This window comes from Peromyscus californicus, unplaced genomic scaffold (genome assembly GCF_007827085.1).
Source record: "Peromyscus californicus insignis strain IS unplaced genomic scaffold, ASM782708v3 Scaffold_8__1_contigs__length_139910024, whole genome shotgun sequence".
NCBI lineage: Eukaryota > Metazoa > Chordata > Mammalia > Rodentia > Cricetidae > Peromyscus > Peromyscus californicus.
In genome coordinates this window covers 108,762,784-108,783,454 of record NW_026294606.1, presented here as the reverse complement: position 1 = coordinate 108,783,454, position 20,671 = coordinate 108,762,784, and positions in this window count along the sequence as shown.

Here is a 20,671-nt window from a genome sequence, read left to right as displayed (position 1 = left end):
CCCAGGGAACCTGAAGAGGTCCAGAGTCTTGTATTTCTGGAATTCCTAGTAATATATCATAAGCCATTGGCAAATGGCTGCAGCATTTAAGAAAATAGAGTAACCACAGCACTAGGTCAGCTGCTGTGGCTTTCCAAGAGATCCAGGGCAAGAGTAAGCAATTCCATTGACCATAATCCTAGGCTTAATTACCCAAAGGGCAGCGGGAGCCTTCAGTCACCCGCAGAGTCTGTGGCTGGAACAAGACTCATGATTCTAATAAAGAATCAATAACAGGAGGGCCACTGCATAGCTTTTTACTTGATGAAGTGAGGGAGGGGCTCACTGGGGATAGAACATCAGGGCAAAAGGGAAAGTGAGCACAAAGAGGTTTATTTTTAGTTTCAATTAATAATTTTTGCTGAGATATCAAGTTTGGGGATACTTTTTAAAAACTTGCAACATAATTACTTTCTAATTGCTAGAAATGAGTAGACATCTGAGTACAATATTCCTATATTTTCTTAATTGTGAAATTACTGAACATCGTTTTGCATCCTCTAACACCTTTATTATTACTTGAGAGGAATAAAACGGCCTTAGGATCGTAGCTAGTCCACATGGAAGGAGGCCTTAGAGATTGCTTTGCCTGAATTCTGCACTTTGGAGATGATGGAGTTTAGAAGCTGAGAGAAGACAGGCACCACACCTGAGAGCCCTAACTGTGTCACTGAAGAGACAGACATGGTGTTTGGAAAACCAGGGGCTATTAGCATCGGAATCACCTATTCTTTGCTCTTATTCTCTAAATAGGAACATAATCCCAACACAAGCTAATTGGTTTCTTACTATAATCTTGCTTTCTCCATCACACACTTGCCATTGATTTTCTTAATGAAAATACATGCCTGCTCACTGAAAACACTTCAAAGACTCTCTGCTGTTACTGTGGTTGAGATAACGGCCCTCCTAAGGTCTGTGTAAGATTCCCAAGAGGTGGTGAAGTCTTTAAGAGTGGAGGACATAATAAAACTCAGAAAGCTTTGTGAAAAAAAAAAGAGTGGGGCTTACTGAAAGTAAACTAGGATATAGTTGGCTTTTTTTTCTTTTTTTACTCTTTGGGGGTCCACTACCCAGCTCCCAAATAAATACACTGAGTCTTATTCTTACTTATGAATGACCAACCTTAGCTTGTCTTGTTTATAGCCAATGTCTTGCTTAAATTATTCCGTTTCTCCTTAACTATGTTTTGCCTCTGACCTTTTTACCTTTTTTTTATTCTATATATCTTTCTTTCCTTCTTACTCCATGGCTGGCTGGGTGGCTGGATGGTTGGCCCCTGGTGTCCTCCTCTCCTTCTTTTCTCTCTCCTTGTTCTTCTTCCTCAAGCCTAGATTTCTCCTCTTATTTGTTCTGTCTGACTGGCAGCCCTGCCTATCCCTCTCTAATGCCTAGCTGTTTGTAGTTCACCTCTTTACTACACCAATTAGGCATTTTAGACAGGCAAAGTAACGCAGCTTTACAGAGTTAAACAAATGCAACATAATAAATACAACACATCTTTGCATCATTACACAAATATTCCACAGCATAAACAAATGTAATGCATCTTAAACTAATATTCCACAATACTATGATTTGGGAACTGCCCTTGCTATGATTGTGTTGCCTTGTCACAGAACCAAAGCAATGAATCTAATAAACTCACCACTTCTGCAATTGTGAACCCAAATGAGCCTTCTGTCTCCGTAAGTGAACCTGTCTCAGATGATTGCTACATGACTGAAAGCTGACCAAGGCAAACATCTTCATAGTAAAGTTGAATTTTGTTACTGTAGACAGAATGTTTTCCACTGTTGTCCTCTCTGTAGGTTTTCAGGGATATTCCTTATCTTCTCCCATTGCATTTCCCCCCCACATACTCTCAGCTCTTTGCCATGCCTACCCTGCCTAGAACTTGGTTTTATTCTACCTGAGTTTTCTACTTTCTCTATTTTTCTAAGTCATTGTCCCTTTTTTGAGCATCACTGTATTTTGAGTATGATGATACTTCATGTTTTCTTTATATTTGTCTTTTCTATAACAGAGCCAGTGTATAACAGGAGCTATAAATTTTTCTCACCTCTCTTTGTATCTCCATCCTTTAACAGAAGAAAATGAAACAAAAGTAAAAACAGAAGTTTAATTCTTCATTGACATCTCTTAAATAAAATGTGTTCCTATAGATTTCTATGGATGTGGAATTGTAAATGTGATTATAAACATATGATTAGAAACTCTTTTGTGCCTCCCTTCCCTCTCTCCCTCCATACCTCTCCCCCTCCAGAATTCCCTATAGCACAAGATGATCTCTAACTCACCACACTCAGATATAGATGACCTTGATTTTCTAATCCTATAGCTTCTACCTCCTGGGGGATGGAATTATAAGCATGTCCAGTGAACCTGGTTTATGAGATGCTAGGGATTGACTGGCACTCTGTGAACAGAGCTACATCTGTGAACAGAGCTACATCTCAAACTGTGGTATTTTCTCTTCAAACCTTAGTTTCTCATTTGTTAGTATTATTAACACTCTATCATATTATCTAATTGCAACGAACTTTACAAAATTGTGCAGGATGTAATCTAAATTCTCTGTTCGTTTCTTGAACACGATAAAAACCTTGTGCTAAATTTGCTAATATGCCTCCAAAGATGGTGAAGATATACATAAAGTTAGAGGAGTTTATAGTCTAGGTTGAGTGATAAGAAGCACAAAATGTTATGTCCAAATGTCTAAGCAGACATGCAAAGAAGTGGGGAAGTTTAGAAAAAGCAATGGGTGATTTCTGTTTTAAAGGACTGGTAAAACTTTAGAAAAAGACCAATCATTTGAGTGAAAACTGATAAAAGATAGATTAAAATAATTCATAAACAATACTAATAGTAGGAATTCTCAATGATACCCTGGATTTTCCTTGAAATACAGTAACAGCATGAGCTCTCTTGAAGCTGCTCTTATTAGTATTGAAATATCTGTACTTCGTGATCTCAGGAATACAAAGATAAAGATTATTTAAACTAGGTTGTCAATCCCCCAACAGATTAGTTTAGAGTAATTCAGGTCACCCTAACCCAATATGGTATACCTAGAATTGAAAAATCTGAAGGTAACTTATTGTTAATTAAAGCCTTGACTAATGCCTTTCATCCAATTCAATAAGTATTTATCAGAGACCTATTGTGGCTTGTGGTTATACTATTTGCTGAAGATAGAGATATGACAGTATTTAAACCTTTTCTCATAAAGCCTTGATGATGGGTCACCCACAGAAACAAAAACAGTTGTAAGATAATAGTATAGTTTTCTGAAAGTGTGCATGGCTGAATTTCATAGGATACTCTTCAGAGAAGGTGTTAGTTAAGGTGGTCTTTGAAGGTGAGCAGGCATTTGCCAGATATCCCAGAGTGGGAATAGTTGGGGAACTTATATACTATTAGAAGAAATGAGGCGCATAATGTTGTTGAGTCGTGTGTCTATTTAGTGTGCAAATTGCTTCATTTGTTTCCTTATTGGCAGTATCATTTTGCACTTTCCTTTTGTGGTTGAATTTTTGGTTATAGTAGTTACCTTTTTTAAATGAATTTTTTGAACATTTTATACATGTGTACTGTAGTTCATATCATTTCTATCCCTACTTTTCTCCTCTCCAGTTCCTCTTGTATGTATCCTATTCATTCACGAATGCATGACCTCTTCTTCAATTACTATTGCTTCCCATGCACACATGCACACAAGCACACAAACACATATTTATCCTCAACTGAGTCTGTTGTTCTTATGGACATGGGTTTAGGACTGACCACTTAGAATTGGATAGTCTGTCAGTGGGCTAGTCATTGTAGAAAACTGATTCTCCCTCTTGCATGGATTATCTGTAGCTCTTCTCCTAGGGATGGAATCTTATGAAATGCCTCCCATATATGTTGGCTTGTTTACTGGTATTGTCATTATGCGGGTCTTGTTTAGGCAACTATACTGTTCAGACTTCATAGGTGCAGCATCCTTGTCTTGTGTCGCAGGCACTATCTAACAGTAGGCATCCTTGTCCTCTGACTTGTACAGTCTTTCTGCTCCCCTCTTCCTTGATGTTTTCTGAGACTTAGGTGGAATAAAGGGTTCATAGACCCTAGAGGAGAACCTGCCATTGCCGTTTTCCTAAACCAGTACAATCCCTAACTGCGTTCTAAATGTTAATCCTTGTAAACACAGGAAAGTGCAGCTCTCACCATTCATCAAAGAAGCCTCGTTTTGCTGCACAGGGAGACTACTGAAGAGATCTGCAGCTGACCAGAATGCACGGGGATGCCCTTACCCAGTTGGTATAGTAGTTACCTTTTCTCTTACAAAGTCCTTTTCCACCTTCTCTCTCTTGCATTGATGTTTTTGTCATGTATTTCATTTTTACACCTTTTTAAGCCACACAATTTTTACTTTAAAAACAAAGTGCAAGTTTCCTGGATTCTTTTACTACTTAGTTTATTTCAATTCCTGTTTGCTATCATATTCTTTTCTGTTCAAAGTTATTACTTTAAAATTCCATGTAGTGCAGATTTACCCTGGATGGATTATTTCAGACATATTTTTGTGTCTAAAATTTTCCCCTCAATTTCAAAAGACACATTCATTGGCTATAACCTTATGGTTAACACTCCTCCTCAACCTGACAGTGCAGTGTATCTTGAAAGCCCTGCAGCCATCTGAACTCCTGATCATTTTAAAGCTAACCTTTGTTTGCTTTCTCTCCTAGACCATTCCTTTGAGGCACCTTTTGCCCAGTGTCTGATGACTAATGATTCATATATTTTTGTCTTGTTTTTAAAATGCATAAAGTTAGCTGGAAGGAGAACTCATCTTTGATGTGCAGTTGGAATTTGTATAGTGTAGTATGCTTTGGCTTTGGTTTACTTTTTTTATTTTTTATTTTTGATTAAAATGAATGAGTAAAAGAACAAGAGATGTGAATGGTAGGCATACAGCAAGTAACTTTTTAATAAGGGTGATAACTAAGACACTTTGAGTTCTGAGCAGACTGACAAGGAAAGAAACGGAATCATGTTAGAGTGGAGCTTAGAGCAAGCATCACAGAATAGATCGGAACTCAGGAAAGAAAGTCTCAGAATGTATTTATCTGTGCAGACATCATTGGGGGAACAAGGAAAGATTTTAAGAAAAAAATATCCTTAAACTCTAGAATAACCATCAGAAGAGTGTCAGGGACCCAAGGGAAAAGCAACCACAGAAGAGAGGACAAGTACTGAGAAGATGATCATGCAATGTGGGGCTTCTTTGGCTGAAGTGCCTGTGATCCTGAAAGATGGATGATCAGTACATAGGATTGTTAGGTACAGAAAGATGAATTGACAGGCTGTGACTGTTGTGAGGATTAAATTAATGCCAAGTATTGCACAGATCCAATCAAGTTGGCATCCCAGCACCAAGAGGGTAAATGGACTGGAGCCTCCATCCCTAACTCCGGAGCTATCACCAACTGACAACTTCTTGAAAAGGAAAAATCAGGTTTATCCCATGAAGTCTCATTGGGTATACAAACAACAATTAAGGGCAGGCCCCATGCCCAGCAGAGGATGGCAAACAAAATGAACTCAATGGTACTTTTGGAGATCTCATAATGCTTTGTTTGAAAATGTTTTGCCTTCAGGTCTTTTGCTTCTATATTATGGTTTCTGATTATGGGTCTTTATGGGTTTTCTGTGTGTACATATGTGTAAGTCTCTGCATATATATATACATATGTATATATATATATACATATATATATATATATATTTCTTGTGCTTTTTTTCCCTCTGTGTTTATTTTGTTTTCTTCTACTTTTATTGTTATTTATTTGTCTGTTTGTTTTCTAAAGAGAGAAAGAAAGAAGGCATGGATTCCAATGACACAAAGTTTGGGAGGATCTGGGAGGAGATAAGGGAGGGGAAAATGTGGTCAGAATATATTGGATAGAAAAAAATTATTCTCAATAAAAAAGAATGCTAAGCTATACCATACCCTCTCATCTTTTTACACGCATGAGCTATTTCATTACTCATTTTTGGTGGCAGATACTATTGAATCTCTCTAGCCAATAACCATTCTTCTACCTCTAACCTTCTTCCATGAAAGAATGCCATTTTGTTTGGGAGTGCAAATTGTTATGGAATGTGCTCCAAGGGGCAGAAAATGTCTCTGAATTGGGGCATCTCATGTGTAAACATTCTATAGGCAGGCTTAAGCAGAGTAGATGAACTCAAACAAAATTCAGTGCAAATCTAGCTCTCATCCTCAAGATCATGTGACTTCTGATCAAATTAGTTAACCTCACTAAAAGGTGATAAATTCACACCAGGGAGTAATAATAATATTATAATTCACTAATAAATACAATATGTAACGATGACTCAGTTCTATATATATGCTGCTAGATGCTAAACAAAATGGTGATCTACACCCAGCCATCAACTTCACTAAATATTTTACCTTTCAATAAAGGCAACAACTCTACAGTAAGTTAGATAATTAAATATCTGAGCACAAGTATCTACTAGAATTAGAATTTGCTCAAAAGAATAAAAAAATCTACCCAGATCAAATGTGGGCATTTGCCCACTACAAAGAAATTGTCCAATAAATATCAAAAACCTTGCACTGAGAAGGAAGTAGTAAATGTCTAGAAGTGTCATTGTGGAGGTAAAGTATATTAATAAAATTACAAATATCAAATTTTTTGTGGCAAAAGAATGTAAGATATTTGGGAAGGACAGCAATTAACAAATGTGACTGAAGCATAGTCTGTGTACGTATTAGGAAGCAGTTCAGTAAACTTGTAACAGGATTCAGCACTTGATCATGGAGATCTTCAAAAGACAAAGAATGCTTCAACAAAGAAGTCGTGTGTGTGTGTGTGTGTGTGTGTGTGTGTGTGTGTGTATGATGTGTGTATACATATATACACATATATATAAAATATATTATATATAAAATATCTATTTACACACACACACACACACACACACACACACACACACACACACACACACACACACTTTTTCCTTGCTTGATAACTTTCATGGAGACACTTTGATCAATCTCTAACCAGAAATGTCACTGGTGAAAAATGCCATGAGAGTTGTATTAAACATATCCTGCAACAGTATATCCGGAGCAAAGATAAAGTGCTGACAGGATGATTGAGTTTAGCCTGCAAAATTGATTATTTTACTTCCCAACTTGCTAGCCTTTAATTGAAATGGATAGATTTGACGGAGCACCCTTGGCCCTGGCCACAGTGTCTGGCAAAGCCTGAAAACTGACACCCTGACTTTTGAGGGCACAGAGCCAGAGGTTTCCATAGGTCAATTCTCTCTCCGTCCTGTCCTGTTGAAGAGGATGGAATCAATGGGAAAATGGCCAAGTTGCCACTTTGCTGCTTTCCCCTCATCCTCAGAGCAGAGAAGTGGAGTTTATGTTACCCCAACAGCAGTGAATAAAACTAGACCTCAGTGCTCACTGAATGGTGACCTCAAGTTGAGTGCAAAAATTGCTCTTCCTGTAAACAAATACCTGAGGTTGTCCCTCTATGATAATCAGTTGATGCTCCAGCTAAACTGGAAAACTGGAAAGCTCATGTTGGAGAAGCTCTTCTGAAACAGTTTGCCTGTCTTTTGCCACATTTCCCACAATAGCATTGAACAGTTCCCTTTTGATGATGTCTCATAGCTCAAGCAACTGTATGTAATGGATTTTCAGAATGCACAGGATAAATGGAACATTGCCTCCATGATAAGACAGACTATGTTCAGAACAAAGGAGCTAATTGAACAAGCTTCACATGCCTGAAAAATGAACTTTATCATCTACTTCAGTGAAGTTTTACCAAAGGGAACCTTCTTTGAGTGTTTCATTTGCATGCTGCTTTAAGAATGTCAACTTGCTATGGTTTGATCCTTAAGACAAGCTTATATCACTATTGGGGTTAGCACAATTGATATGCTTGTGTAGTGAACATAGAAAATGCAGTTCTGTCATTACAAAAGTCTTACTAGAGGTTTATTAAGGAAAAGTAAGATTTAGAAGTGTACAGGCCCCACCTCTCAGAAAACCAGATAGGCTGTCCACAGACTTTCTCCTCCTTCTCTCTCTTCCTCCAGACCCAATCCCCCAATCTCATCCCTAGCTTTGTGGCAGAATACCAATGACAGATATCCCTGCCCCCTGCTACTATCTTTGGTGGATCCCACAGATCTTCCTCTTCTAATCTTTCTAAACCCACTTGTTGCTTTGTGTAAGACCTCAACTCCAGCAGGCACCCCCTGCTAACTGAAGAGCTACTCCTCCCAGGGCAACAAGTAGACTGAAAGCAGACTCACTCCTCTCCTACTGCTACTGGGATCCCATATCCCCAGTCTCATTCCCAGCTGTGTAGCTGGAAACCTGCTCTGGATTCCTTTCCTCTCTAACCCCATCACCAATGGATCACAAAGACCTTCTCATACAGCCTTCCTTCCCCCAACTCATCCCAGTGCCCCAGTTTCCAACATCAGCAGCATTCCCTGTGAACACACCAGCTGAACAGGCCAGGAAAACAGACAGCTAACACATTCTCTGAAAACCTAGTGAGGAAATGGAAACCAAGGAACAAAGCATCCACCAAACACAGACAAATCCTGAAATCAGCACCTAGACATATAATCATCCCAAAACCAGTGTAAAAACATAATCAATAACAGCTAGCACAATATGTCTCCGCTTGAGCCCACCTATTCTACACAGCAGGCCCTGAATATTCCAACATTTCTGAAGTACAAGAAAAAGACCTTAAAACAGCCTTTATGAATGTAATAGAGACCCTTAAAAAGAAATGACTAAATCTCTTTTAAAATGCAGGAAAACGCAAACAGTGTAAGGAAATAAATAAAAATATTCAAGACTTGAAATTGGAAATATAATCAATAAAGAAAATTCAAACTGAGGGAATTCTGGACATGAAAAATTTAAGAATTTGAACAGTAACTACAGAGGCAATTGTCACCAACAGAATACAAGAAATAAAAGAGGGAATCACAGGCACTGAAGAAACTATAGAAGAAATGGATACATCAGTCAAAGAAAATGTTTAAAAATTCTCAACACAAAACATCCAGGAAATATGGAACACTATGAAAAGGCCAAACCTGAGAATAATAGGTATAGAGGAATTAGGAGAAACTCAGCTCAACAGCCAAGATAATATTTTTCATCAAAATCATAGAAGAAAAATTTCTTAATTTAAAGAGGGAGATACCTGCCTATAAAGGGACCAACAAACATAGAAAATACCAAGTAGACCGAACCAGAGAAGCAAGTCCCCCAACCATATAATAAGCAAAACATTAAATATGCAGACCAAAGAAATATTAAAGGCTGCCAGGGAAAAAGACAAAGTAACATATAAAGGCAGACCTACTAAATAATTAAATCTGACTTCTCAATGGAGACTCTAAAAGCCAGAAGGCCCTGGACAGACGTGTGTCAAACTCTACAAGATACCAGCCTGGCTTATTATGACCAGCAAAACTTTTAATCACCATAGATGGAGAAAATAACATGTTCCATGATAAAGTCTAATTTAAACAATATCTATATACAATTCCTACAGAAGAAGCTAGAAGGAAACCCCCAACACAAAGAGGTTAAATATACCCATTAAGATACAAGGAATAATCTCACACTAGCAAAACCAAAAGGGAAGTGTATGTACACATACCACCACCACCACCACCAGCACCATCGTCAACAATAATAACAACCAAATAACAAGAATCAACAATCATTGTTCAGTGATATCACTTAATATCAGTGATCTCACTTTCTCAATGAAAAGACACAGACTAACAGAACTGATGCAAAACCAGGATCCTTCCTTTTACTGCATCCAAGAAACACACCTCAACATCAAGGATAAACATTACATTGGGGTAAAATGTGGAGAAAAGAAATTTTAAGTGAATGGACCTAAGAAGCAAGCTGGTGTAGACATTTTACTATCTAACAAAATAGACTTAAACAAAAACTAATGAAAAGAAATGGGGGAAGATAATACATACTCATCAAAGAATAAATCTACCAAGATGACATTTCACTTCTTAACATTTATACCCCAAACAAAAGGGTACCCAAGTTTGTAAAAGAAACACTATTACAGCTTAAATCACATATTAACCCTCACACACTGATAGTGGCAGACTTCAATACCCCACTCTCAGAATGGACAAAAACTAAACAAATACTGAAGCTAATAGACATTATAAACCAAATGGACCTAACAGACATTTACAGAACATTTTCCCCAAGCACAAAAGAGTATACCTTCTTCTCAGCACTTCATGTAGCTTTCTCCAAAATTGTCTACACACTTGGACACAAAGCAAGTCTCAGCAGATTCAAGACAATTGAAATAACTCCCTGCAGACTATCAGACCACAAGGATCAAAGCTGGGTATCATGAACAACAGAAAGCTTATAAAATCACAGAAAATGAACAACTATTTACTGAATGAAAAAAAAAATGGATCAAAGCAGGAATAAAGAAGTTAAAGCCTTTCTAGAATTTGATGAAAATGAAAATACAGCATACTCAAACTTATGGGACACAATGGAAGCAGTACTAAGAGGAATGTTCATAATGATAATACCTATGGAAAAATATTGGAGATATCTCATACTAAAAACTTAACAGCACATATGAAAGCTCTAGAACAAAAAGAGGTAAGCACACTCAAGAGGAGGAAATGGCAAGAAATAATCGAACCAAAGTCTGAAATAAATAAAATAGAAAGAAAGAACAATACAAAGAATCAATGAAAAAAACAGTTGGTTCTTTGAGAAAATCAACAAGATATACAAACCCTTATTCAAACTAACTAAATGACTGAGAGAGAATATCCAAATTAACAAAATCAGAAACAACAAGGAGAAAATAACAATAGACACCAAGGAAATCCAGAGAATCATAAGGAGATAATTTCAAAACCTATGCTCCACCAAATTGGAAAATCTAAAAGAAAAGAATAATTTCCTTGATAGGTGCAACTTACCAAAGTTAAGTCAAACTAGATAAACAATTTAAATAGACCTATAACAACTAAAAAATTAGAATCAGTCATTAAAATCCAGAATCCTAAAAAACCCAGAGTCAGCTGGTTTTTGGGCAAAATTCTACCAGACTCACAAAGAAGAGTTACTGTCAATACTCCTTAAATTATTTTACAAATAGAAATAGAAGGAACATTTTCCAATTCATTTTCTGAGGCCACATTCACCCTGATACTCAAACCATACAAAGACTCAACAAAGAAAGAGAATTACAGACCAATTTTCCTTATGAATACAGATGCAAAAACACTCAATAAAATGCTTGAAACTGAAATCAAAAACACATCAGAAATACTATCTACCTTGACCAAGTAGACTTCATCCCAGAAATGTAGGCATGGGTCAATATACAAAATTCAGTTAATATAATCAACTGTATAAAGAAACTGAAAGAAAAAAAAATATGATCATCTCAGATGCAAAAAAAAGGCCTTTGGCAAAATCCAACACCCTTTATAATAAAAATTCTGTAGAATTTAGAGATTCAAGGGATGCACCCAAATATAATAAAGGCAATTTACAGCAAGCCTATAACAAACATCAAATTAAATGGAAACGAACTCAAAGGAATTCTACTAAACTCAGGAACAAGACAAGGTTGTCCATACTCTCCATAACTATTCTTGAATTCTTGTCTAGAACAGTAAAACAACTGAAGGAGATCAGGGGGATACAAATTTGAAAAGAAGTCAATTATCATTATTTGCAGATAATATGATAGTATACATAAGTGACCCAGAAACTCAACCAAGGAACCCCTACAGCCAATAAAGACTTTCAGCAAAGTGGCTATATACAAGGTTATTAACTAAAAAAAAAAAATCAGTAGCCCTCCTATATACATATGACAAGCAGGCTGAGAAATAAATTAGGAAAACAAGACTATCACAATATCCTCAAATGATATAAACTATCGTGACAGAACTCTAAACAAACAAGTGAAAGACTTGTATGATAAAAAAAACTTCAATTTTTTTGAATAAAGAAATTGAAAAGATACCCTACCCATTGCAGCCCCAGTTGCAGTCCAGCAGGCAGGCCTCCTGCATGCAGGCCCAACTACCATCATCCCCCACTGGACCCTCTAACCTACAAGCCCGAATCTAACCCCCAAACCCACCTATCCTCTGAGACTGCATCTGCTCTAATTGGACCAAGAGGTGAGTCTTTGTTCTCCTAGCTGATCACCCCAGCCTCTAGGTCTTAGGTCCAGGGGTACAACCAGTGCCCCAAACCCCAATTCATTACAGCTCCAGTTGCAGGTCAGCATGCAGGATTCCTGCAGGCAAGCCTGACCACTATCACCCCACTAGACCCTGTAATCTACAAGCCTCATTTCACCCCCAAACCCATCTATCCTCTGAGACTACAACTGCAACCAGAGACACAGAAGCCACCAGCTCCAATTGGACCAAGAGCTCTGATTGGACTAAGAGTGGCTCCCTGACACACTGACCATTTGTACTAATTGGAGGAAGAGATGGGTAGATGTCAGTGAAAGAATATATTCAACAACTTAAAGAGCAATATGGCACCACCAGAACCTTGTGGTTCTACATCAGCAAGACCTGAGCATTCCAAATAAAAGAAGCAGAAGAAAATGACCTTAAAAATGACTTTAAGAAGATGATAGAGGCCTTTAAAGAGGAAATGAAAAATTCCCTTAAAGAAATTGAGGAAAAGACAAACAAAAAATTGGAAGGAATCAATAAATCCCTTAAAGAAAGCCAATAAAACCAAGAAAAAGCAATTAAACAGGTAAAGGAAACAGTTCAAAACTTGAAAGTTGAAATAGAAACAATGAAGAAGACACAAACCTAGGGAATGTTGAAAATAGAAAATCTGAGTAAACAAACAGGAATTACAGATTCAAACATAATCAACAGAACACAAGAGATGGAAGAGAGAATCTCTGGTGTGGAGGATACAATAGAGAAAAGAGATTTGTCAGTCAAAGAAATTACTAAAGCCAAAAGAGTCGTAACACAAAATGTCCAAGAAATCTGGGACACCAAGAAAAAGCCAAACTTAAAAATAATAGGGATAGAAGGAGAGGAATACCAACTCATGACCTAAAGATACCACTCTTGGGCATATACCCAAGGGATGTTCAAGCATACCACAAGCACACTTGCTCACTTATATTCATAGCACCATTATTCATAATAGCCAGAACCTGGAAACAACCTAGGTGCTCCCCAACCACAGAATGGATAAAGAAAATGTGGTTCATATACACAATGGAGAATTACTAAGCTGTAAAAAAAATCAATGACATCATGAAATTTGCAGGCAAATGGATGGAACGAGAAAATATCATCCTGAGTGAGGTAAAACAGACTCAGAAAGAAAAACATGGTATGTACTCACTCATCAGTGGATACTAGATATAAAGTAAAAGATAACCAGATTACAACCCACAGCTCCGAAGAAGCTAGGAAACAAGGAGGACACAAAGAGGGATGCATAGATCACCCTGGGAAAGGGAAACATAGGAGATCCTGATGAGTAAACCGGGGACTGGGGGCAGCAACAGAGGGTAGGGGATGGGGGATGAGAACGTGAGGGAATGGGATGGTTGAGCTGGGGAAGGGATAGAGTGGGAGAGCAATGAAAGAGACATCTTGATAGAGGGAGACATTATGGGGTAAGGGAGAAACCTGGTGCTAGGGAAATTCCCAGGAATCCACAAGGATGTCCCTAGATTAGACTACTAGCCACAGTGGAGAGTGTGCCTGAGCTGGATTACCCTGGTAATCAGATTGGTGAATACCCTAACTGTCATCATAGAACTTTCATCGAGTAACTGATGGAAGCAGATGCAGAGATCCATAGCCAAGCAACAGGCCAAGCTCTGGGAATCCAGTCAAAGAGAGCAGAAAGGGGTTATATGAGCAAGGGGGTGCCAAGATCATGATGTAGAAATCTACAGAGACAACTGTATCAAGATCAAAGGAACTCATAAACTTTAGACCAACAGCTGTGGAGCCTCATGGGACCAGATGAGATCCTCTGCATATGGGAGAGTTGTGTAGCTGGGTCTGTTTGAGGGGTCCCTGGCAGTGGGATCAGGATCTATCCCTGGTGCATGAGCCAGCTTTCTCGATCCCATTCCCTATGATCAAACACCTTGCTCACCCTTGATATAGGGTGGAAGGGGCTTGGTCCTGCTTCAACTGAGTGTACCAGGCTTAGCTGTCCCACAGTGGGAAAACTTACCCTGTTGAAGGAGGGGATCAGCGGGGGTGCGGTTGGGGGGGGAGAAAGTAGGGTGGGAGCGGGAAGAGGAATAAGAGGAGGATCTGTGGTTGGTATGTAAAATGAATAAAAAAATTAAAATAAATAAATTGAAGAACATATCAGAAGATAGAAAGACCACCCATGCTCCTGAATTAACAGTGAAAATGGTCATCCTACCAAAAGCAATCTATGGATTCAATGCAATCCCCATCAAATATCCACTATAGTTCTTTACAGATCTTGAAAGGTCAATTCTTAACTTCATATGGAAAAACAAAAACCCCAGGATAGCAAAAACAACACTGAACAATGAAAGAACTGCTGGAGGTCCCACCATTCCCCACTTCAAGTTGTACTACAGAGTTATAGTAATAAATCCCATGTGGTATTTAGCATAAAAATAGACAGGTTGATCAATGGAATCGAATTAAGACCCATATATAAGTTCACACATATATGGACACCTGATTTTTTATAAAGGAGTCAGAAATATATACTCAAAAAAAAAAAAAGGAAGAAAGAAAGCATCTTCAACAAATGGTGCTTGTCAAACTGGATGTCTGCATATAGAAGAATGTAAATAGGTCGATATCTATCACCCTGCATGAAACTCAAGTTCAAGTGGATCAAAGACTTCAACATTAAATCAGACACACTGAACCTGATAGAATATAAAGTTGGGAATAGCACTAGCACTAAGATAATTAATAAATGGGACCTCATGAAACTGAAAGGGTTCTGTAAGGCAAAGAACGCTATCATTTGGACAAAGTGGTAGCCTAAACAATGGCAAAAGATTTTTAACAACTCCACATCAAATAGAGGACCAATATTCAAAATACATAAAGAACTCAATATATATATAAACAATCCAATTGAAATAGGGTACAGCTCTAAACAGTATTATTGATAAAGAAATCTTAAATGACTGAAAAACGCTTAAAAATGTTAAACATCTTTAGCCCTCAGGGAAACGCAAATCAAAGCTATTTGAGATTTCATCTTATACTTGTCAGGATGGCTAAATCAATAATACAAGTGATAGCTTATGCTGGTGAGGACATGGAGCAAGGGGGCACCCTCCATTGCTATTGGGGGTGCAGATTTTTACAGCCACTATGGAAACCAATATGTTGGTTCCTCAAAAAGTTGGAAATTAATCTGTCTCAAGATGCAGCTATATAATTCTTGGCATATATCTAAAGGACAATCCATCTTACTACAAGGATACTTGGTCAGCCATATTCATTGTGGCTTTATTCATAATAAGCAGAAAATAGAAACAACCTAGATGTCCCTCAACAGGAGAATGGATAAAGAAAATGTGGTATATTGACATAATGGAGTTTTACTCAGCATGTTAAAAAAAAAGACACCATGAAATTTGTGGGCAAATGGATGAAACTAGAAAAAATGATCCTTAGTGACTTAACCCAGTCCCAGAAAGACATATATGGTATATATTCATTTATTAGTGGATATTAGTCATTAAGTAATTGATAACCAACCTACAATAGGCTATGTAAGGAGGGGGGTCGAGGGGAACCAGAGAGGACAGGTAAGTAGAGGTTGTCTAGGGGGATGAATTTATTGCTTGTGAGGGGGAAATAGAATAGATTTTACAGGTAGTTGGGGATGGGGAAGGGAACTGGGGGATCAAATATAGGTGGAGATGGAGTGGAGGGAGAGAGTGCAGGGAGAGATGTCTGGAAATGGGTGACATTTGGGGAATAGTATTGAAACAGTGCATTGGAAACTTCCTGGGTTGTATAAAGGATTCATAGTAATGATGGATACAGAGACTCAACTGGCCAACTCTTGGAGCCAGATGAGGCTCCCTGTGTCAGGACAAGGTAGCACTCAATTGAATTGTTGGCTAAGGGAGTCCCATGGAAATCCCCAAACAACAGAGACTGCTGCTATGACAAAGATGGCTCTCTGCAAACTGACAGCAAGGCCCCATTGCTAAGGACAACACCCATACAATTCACTGAACGTGGATAATTTGAGCTGGTGCCCGCATGGAGCTTTCACCTCTATGTTCTAGTCTCTCTGGCGTGGGAAAGTACACTGCAGGCCACTAAGAGAGAAACATGGACACCAACCCAACCACAAAGCCTTTCACCTACAATCTTTCCTGTATGCAAAATATACTTGAGCAGTGATGGTACAGAATTTGTGGGAGTAGCCAATAAATGTCTGGTGTTACTTATGGCCCACTCCCTGATAAGGAAGCCATACTGCTTGAGTAACCAAGAACTGAATACTACTGCTCTTAAAAAAAAATTATTAATACAATGACTCCTAATGGTATTCTGATATACTCATAGATCAGGGCCTTATCCAGTCATTATCAGAGAGGCTTCCTTCAGCAGCAGATGGGAGCAAATGCAGATACCCACAGCCACACATTTTGTGGATAGAGTCTAAATGGGAGGTTTCCATTAAATCCCTCCCCTCAGAGCTCAGAGAAACCCACAAAAGAGGAGGCAGAAAGAAAGAGAGAGGGGGGATGTAAGAGACAGAAGGGATGGAGGACATCAGAGAGCAAGACCCTCTGAATCAATTAAGCAGAGTCTGTATGAGCTCAAAGAGACTGAAGCAGCAAATGCAGGGTCTACATGGGTCTTCATCAGGTCCTCTGTGTATAGTATAGCTATTAGCTTAATATTTATATAGAGCTCCTGACTATAATAAGGAGTGGGTCTCTGACTCTTTTCCTTTTGTGTGTTTGTCCAACTTTGATTTGATCGTTTTTCGCTTCATCTTATTGTATTTTATTTTGTCGTGTTTGGTTTTTATCTCTTAGAAATCTTTTATTTTATAAGGAGAGACAGAAAGGGCATGCATCTGGACGGGAGGGGAGGGGAGAAGTCACTGGGAGAAGTAGAGAGGAGAAACTATAATCAGGATACATTGTATGAGAAAAGAATCTATTTCCAATAATGGAAAAAAGATGTAGAAGTGACTATGTGTATTCACATATACATAGGGACACTATGAGGAGTATCACAGAATTTCTATATACTATAGAATGGTAAGCTATAATATTTTTAGTATTGTGTATTGTGTAATCTTGAAGTTGTCCATATTAAGACTTTCTGATGGTATGGGAAATCATTTGTAGTATGTGGTAATTAGGATTTGTGGGGTGGATGAGAGGGTAAGGGCACTTGTCACCAAATCTGATTGAGTTTGATCCCTGGAACTCTGTAAGCATGCTGTGACTTGTGAATGTGGAATGCCTGTGTGTGTGTGTGTGTGTGTGTGTGTGTGTGTGTGTGTGTGTGTGTGGAAAATAAATATCTTGGTAATTACTGAATCAATATATAGAACTATGTGTTTATACGTCTAACACGTAGAATGTATCCCTTTGTATTTTTACATAAACAAACACATGGAAAAGAATCACATAAAGTGAACTCTGTACTCAAAAGTTACCAGTTGTTCTTTACAGACTGAAGAAGTAGTTGTATTGTTTTAACCATATTTTAAAATATTTTAAATTGGTATGCATTGTATTTCAAACTGAATAAAACTAAAATCACTAAGGGAAAAACTTGTCTGAAGGAAAAAAAATGCTATGAGGTCCCTTAGTTGTCAAAAATCACTAACCTTTTCCACTGAAACCTCAGGAGTTTGTCACAATTACCCAGCACCCAGGGAGAGGGAACCCAGAGCTCCTGGGGGGGTAAAATAAGTCAACAGGCTGAGAGAATGCCTTGGTAATGAGGCCAGTTCTGGACTCTACCCATGAACACTGACAACTGCTGTGAATGGTTTGGGGTCTTCTGCTTCTGACTCTCAACCAGCTGTGTTATACTCTGTGACCTGTGCTTCCTCTGCAATTGCAAATATCTGCGCCCCTCTCCAGGAGAGGCTTTTATTGGAAGCATTAAGCTCCCTACTGGTACAGCTAACTTCATGACATTTTCCAAAGTCACAAGGAATATGACATGACATTTTACAGGGTTGTGATTTTGCAAACATTTCTATAAAACAGGCAAGTTTCTCATTAAAGTACACTAATTTGACTGGGACAACTTGCAGGTTGGAAGATTTCTTTCTGCATCTCAACCTGGTCCTCCTCCATTTGATTCTGTGTTTATCCTTTATGTAGCTTATGCTAACCTTGAGGTGAGATGGCCACTCTCTCTTAGCAGCTAATTTCTTTCAACTTTTCATTACATTCTAAGAAATACACTTACTTGTTCTAAGACATATTTTCATTAAGAAATAAGGGAGTGATAAGCATCATGTCTAGAAAGTCCTTTTAAAAAGTATGACTTTGTCCAAAATCTAGATTTACTAATGCTGAGTATAAACTGAGCATTAATGAAATTATGAATCTACAGCCAAGTGTCAATGGGTGCTCTTTTACTGTTAAAGGTATTACACACAGAAAGTATGTGATCAGGTATATTGAGGAACTGTGAGAGTAAGTAAGGTCACACATCTATCTACCACAGAATTCCATAAAATTCTTATCAAAGTGATTGGTATCCTATGAGTGCCACATGGTAGCACTTTACATTATCTGCCCATTTTCCCCTCTTTAGCAGTGGTGGGGTCAAACCTGATCCTCATGTATGCCAGGCAACTGCTTTACCACTGAGCACTCCCAGTACTTTCTGCAAATTCTTCTTAAAGCTGATCTTGCCTCTTGATACCCAAAGAAAGCATGTGACCATTCCTACCCAATACAGAGTCTATAAAAATTCTTCAACAGCAGTTGGTGAAAATAAGAGCCACACAGGCAAACAAGAACCTTCTTAGGGATTCTATAGAAATGATGAGAAATGGTGACATTGCCTTAATCTTTTTCCATCATCTGCAACATTTTTTCTTGCTTTGTTTTTCTCCTTAGCGTTTATCATCACCCTGCATCTTATGTATTTATTAATTTTGTTTATGTCTGTCTCAATCTATTAATATTGAACCTACATGAAGACATTTATGTCTATTATGTTCTGTGTCATCTTGCACATAACTCTTACTATGTGCCTCTTGTATACCTGTGGTTGGATCTTGACCTTATTAAATAGTACAGGGTGTATCACAATTCTTAGTCTATTTTTTTAAAATAGATCCTATTGTCTTTAAGCATTTGCTGATATTAGTTCTCTTTAGAAAAATATTTTGCAAAATGTTGCACTTATAAGTCTCCCACTTAAAACTAGTTCTTAAAAAAAATGAAGGCAAGACCCAGAGAGATGAAATAACTGACCCAAGTATCAGTACCTCTGCTGCAGTCTTCTACAGGTGAGCCTTCAGATCCTCCACATCTGTCCTTGCCTTTGAATGGAGAATGCCCACCACATTACAGGACAACACTAAGTGTATGAAGACTACCCCCCACATGGCATGCCATTGAGTGAGTATGTAAAGAACACCCATCATATGCCAGGTCCTGTGCTGAATGTTTCACTATGAGACATCAGCCCATTGCAACATCAGTCTGATCAGAAGCACCTGAATGGAATCTTCACAGGCATGAAGATGTAACATCTCCAAGGCTGCAAAGCCATATGGTCCAGTGGGAGGTAGACTTTTCACCAGTTCACATCTTAATGAAAAAGCATGTTGCCAGCCACTTTCATGCTACCGTCTCATCATGAAAACATTGAAAATTCTCCCTCTAAATTATGGATTATATATGTGTGGCAAAGCCTCGCTTCAGTTGTACCAAACTATTTTCCCTTTACTGGTTGCACTCAGCATCTTTCAACCCGTATTTATTGAGTGCCTGTTAGTTTCCCTGTGCTACATTAAGTCCAAAGGATGCAGAATAAATGTAGTATCTACTATGCAAAGTTCAAATTATCAGAAGATGCAGAGAACAATTAAACACATAAAATATATACAAAGTAGGCTTTTATGACTGTAATGAATGCTATAAAGAGAAAAAAACAAGAAGATTCCTCAGGGACTCGATTTCACGTGGGCCTTTGAGGAACTGTGCTCTTCAGAGAGAGGTTGCCCAGGGTATTATGCTCTGAAGTAAAAGAGAAACTGCAGGCGTGCTACTCCTGTTCCTTTGGCCTTTTAGAAACAAATACTGAGATTGATCCCAGGGTTGAATTATTTCCTTTTTTCCATTGAATAATATGGGGGCATTGAAGAGCTCTTCAGAAAGATTTGGCCTTAGCACCAAACGGATTTTATGCTGAACTGGACCTCAGATTAGATGGAAAGTGCTACCTTGGAGGTGAATGCCAAGTGCTTTATGCATGTAATGGCAGTGCTCTTCATTATCCATTATTTATCAGCTTG